General features: G+C 43.5%; 1 non-coding gene across 1 annotated transcript; it reads right to left on the bottom strand.

The window, feature by feature from the left end:
- Positions 1-241: 241 nt before the first annotated feature.
- Positions 242-372, bottom strand: LOC123457882. Its single transcript, XR_006635240.1, has one exon. It is a non-coding gene; the product is annotated as a small nucleolar RNA SNORA33 (small nucleolar RNA).
- Between the last annotated feature and the right edge of the window lie 4,060 nt (positions 373-4,432).

The raw sequence follows: 4,432 nt of genomic DNA, 5'->3' as shown, positions 1-4,432 counted from the left end.
AATAAGAAGATAACCACAAATTCAAAGCCAGCCTGAGACTACATAGTGTTTTACAGGTCAGCCTGAGCTAGAGTGAGACCTTACCTCAAGGGAAAAAAAAAAAAAAAGAAATAAAGAAAAAAGAAAATAAAAGAAAAAGGAAAACACATACAATTTATTAATTCTTTCAATTTTCATTAAACTTAAAACAACTTACATTAAAATTTTAATTAAGTCTTATGAAAATGCTTCCACATTATGGAATTATATCCATTTTCAGGGACCTTAATGACCTCAGTTGTCCTTAAGGTTCATAATATGACACCACTATTGTCAGCTTCCTCCACATTTCTGTAGAAACACATTCAAATAAGCAGACTAATTGGCTGGCTTTAAGAACATCACTTTAAAGTCAAAACATTTTACTCCTGGTCCTTAAAAGCTCATACACATCTCACAGTGCAAAATGAATTCAGTTCATCTGTAAGAATCTCAAAAATCTTAATAGTTAAAACATTATTCAAAAGGTTAAAGTCCAACATTTGTTCTGAAACTCAAATCAAAACCTTCATTTTTAGTCCCTATAAAATTAAAGACAAACAAGTTGCATACTTCCAATGGCATAAGGCAAACATTCCCATACCAAAATGGAGGAAGAGCAGTATAGAACAGAAATATCAGACTCAAACAAGATCAAAAACAGTAGGGTAAAACAAAACCCTATAATTCCAAGTCTGACATCTTGGTTCCTGGATATCCCTGATCCTCCAGCTCTTCCATCTACCACAGATGTGATGTCTGTTGGGTCAGCTCCTCTCATGTCTGCAGCCTTTACTGCTAGACAGTCCATGGTCCTGGCATCTCCAACTTCCTGGGGACTCCATTGCAACTTTAGCATTCCATTCACAGCTTCCTGCAGTGGCCTTCCTGGGAATCTGACTCTACTACATATTTCATGGCCTCAGTAGACTTCTGGAACCTTGGTGCAAGCCTTTGCATGTCTACAAAACCAGTGTCACGTGACAGTGCTGCTGAGATCTGCTGCCAGCTCAACATATAGTCTGACCTCTTCTACCACAAACGTACTGGCCTGTATATGCAATATTAGTGCTGAACGCAGGAACACACTTGTCTAGGTGGCGGCTTTGCAGCAGAGAACCTCTTCAATCACAGTCTCAGTTGAGACTTTCTCCTATGAAATAAACTTGTACTTTCATAAGTTGGAGACTTTTGTTGGCTGGGGTCTTATCCTCTGGAACCCTTTCCATTATCCCAGTAAGGAACTCGAGGTCTTTTTAATAGCACTAATCTCTAACAATTGCAGCTGCTTTCTCTGCACCCTCTTTTTGTCAGCAACTTCCACCACTTGGCTCATTACTTTAAAATTTATTTATTTATTTATTTACTTATTTGACAGAGAAAGAGGGAGAGAGATAGAGAGAATGGGCATACCAGGGTCTCCAGCCACTGCAAACAAGCTCCAGATGCTTGTGCCCCCTTGTGCATCTGGCTAATGTGGGTCCTGGGGAATCAAACTGGGGTCCTTTGGCTCTGCAGGCAAATGCTTTTAACCTCTAAGCCATTCCTCCAGCCTTAGCTCATTACTTTTGAAATCAGTTTTATTTGACTTCTTAGGAAATGGGCAAGATGCAGCTGGATTCTTTGCAAGACAATAACACTCATGACTTCCAGTCCAATTTTCAATAGAGTACTTTCCCCCCTCTAAGTCCTACTGAACTTCCATTACCTGCATTGCTTTTGAAAATTAGGATTTTTCTAGCCTGTCACTCCAAACTTTTCTATATTCTTCTTGTGAATCAATTCTATAACATATAACCATATGGTCAGATTTAGCATAGCAATGACCCCACTCCTGGAATCAATTTTACAGATTAGTGACTATTCACATTGCTGTGAAAAAAAAAAATAAATTTAAGGAATGATTTATTTTGATGCAGTCCATCACGGTGGGGGAGGGCATGGTGGCAGAAGTGTGTGGAGGTTGGTCACACAGCATTCATAGTCAGGAGGCAGAGAGAGACAAATGTCGGTGCTTCACTTGCTTTCTCTTTTTATATAGTCTAGAACCGCAGCCCATGAGATCTTACGTCCACATTAAGGACGCACTTTCTCTGCTTAGTTAAACCTTTCCGGCAGTGCCCTCCCAGACATAGAAAGATGTGTGTCTCCTAGATGAGTCTAACCGTACTCAAGTTGACGATGAAGATGAACCTTCCCAGGGGGAATGCAGAGACTGAGTAGTATAAGAGGAGGCTCTAGAGACCTGATGACCCAGACCAAGCAAGAGACTCCCTAGCCATGGTTTTCAGCCTCTAATCCTATGACCCTGATACAAATGAGGTTTTTCCACACCACTGGAGGTGCTCAATTTCCATATGCCCTCTTTCTTAAAATCAATCTAAGAATAACTTTACCTGGATGAATACACAAAGATGCTTCTTATACCCCCCCCATATTAGTCAGGGTTCTCTAGAGGAACAGAACTGCTAGAATGAATTATTTTAAAAAGGGATTTATTGGATAAGCTTACAGTAGTCCAATAGTAGTTGCAGGCCCGAGAATCACCAAACCTGGTAGCTGGTCAGTCCTCGTGTCCAGATGCCTCAGCAGTCCAGACCTGGCACTGTAGATGGTGGTGGAAAGCCTGGAGGCTTCCTGAGGAGCTACTGGGTTTCTATCCACGTGGGTCTTCAGTTGATGCTGGTCTTTAGTCCGCACGGATCTTCAATCCACACTGGAAGGCATCGAGCAGCTCTGGCAGCCAAGTGGAAGGGAGGAAGGAAGGAAAAGAACTCTTTCTACCCAGAGCTTCCTTATATCAAGTCCCCCTCTGAGCGGGGCCGCCCACCCTGGGGGAAGGGCTCACCCTGGGGGAAAGACTTCCTCCTTTAATTGATCCTTCCTAGAAGCAACGTGTGGATTACTAAACAGATCAAGTTGACAATACCTTAACTATCAAACCCCTCTCAACCAAATCCTGTCAATCTTGTCTCCGCTAGAGGAAAAAAAGGGTCACTCCCTGCCCAGACTGACTCTGACTATCTTACTGTCACAGTGAAATCACTCTAGGGCTGAAGAAGATGGCTTAGTCATTAAGGCATTTGCCTGCAAATCCAAATCCGGTTCAATTCTCCAGGACCCATATAAACCAGATGCACAAGGTGGCACATGCATCTGGAGTTTGTTTGCAGTGGCTGGAGGCCCTGGTGTGCCCATTCATGCTCTCTCTCTCTAAAATAAATAAAAATAAAATAAAAACATCACTCTAACTTCTGGGTAAGATGGTGGCATAGTAGCCATGCTAAAGCAGCCTAGGGAGGGAAATAAGCAGACAAACCTCAAAATACACTCTTCTACCCAAAAAGTGAAGGCGTATAAGGACTTGTTGATAACAGCAGAGAAGCAGGAGAAACCCAGGGTTTCTAGCAAGCAGAAACAGCCAGAATCCCACGGAGGTGCTGGAAGCCCCACTCTGCGTAAGTGCTCAGCCAACGTGGAGACCCAGGAGCAGAAACCAGGTGAAGGGATTTTCCACTCACACCAGCCTCCTCACGGAGTCAAGACACCTGAAGGAGAAGATGGCAGGGATCAGCTGAGCAGGTGCTGAAGATTACAAATTGGACTGTCGCTGTCAGGTTCACATTGCTGGCAGAAATCACCCGACCAACAGCGGCTTTTGGGTAAAAAGGATTTATTTTGGTTTACCGACTTGAGGGGATGCTCCATGATGGCAGAGAAAATGATGGCATGAGCAGAGGGTGGACATCACCCCTTGTCCAACACATGATGGACAATACTAACATGAGAGTGTACCAAACACTGGCATGGGGAAACCGTTTATGACACTCCGAAGCCTGCCCCCAACAGGACACTGCCTCTAGGACGTGTTAATTCCCAAATCTCCATCAGCTGGGAACCCAGCACTCAGAACACCCAAGTTTATGGGGGACACCTCAATAAAGCCACATTTCACCCCTGGTCCTCATAAACAGTTAAATATCCATGATGAAAATGCAATGCACTCAGTCCAACTTTAAAAGTCCCCACATTTTGGGGCTGGAGAGATAGTTTCATGGTTAAGTTGCTTGCAAAGCCTATGGAGCCAGGTTCGATTCTCCAGGTCCCATGTAAGCCAGATACACATAGTGATGCATGCATCTGAAGTTCATTTGCAGTGGCTAGAGGCCCTGATGTGCCCATTCTCACTCACTTACTCTCTCTCTCTCTTTTTGTCCCTCTCTTTGTCTCCAATAAATAAACAAAAATCAGAAAAAGAAATGATTAGGGCTAGAAAGATGGCTTAGCAGTTAAGTCACTTGCCTGCAAAGCCTAAGGACCCAGATTCAGCTCTCCAGGTCCCACATAAGCCAGATGCATGTCGTGGAGCATGCATCTGGATAGATGCCTTGGCATGCCCATTCTCACTTTCTCT

Source organism: Jaculus jaculus, chromosome 1, assembly GCF_020740685.1.
Source record: "Jaculus jaculus isolate mJacJac1 chromosome 1, mJacJac1.mat.Y.cur, whole genome shotgun sequence".
In the NCBI taxonomy this organism is placed as follows: Eukaryota; Metazoa; Chordata; class Mammalia; order Rodentia; family Dipodidae; genus Jaculus; species Jaculus jaculus.
The sequence above is the reverse complement of the archived record's forward strand: the minus strand, read 5'-3'. Positions and strand labels throughout refer to the sequence as shown.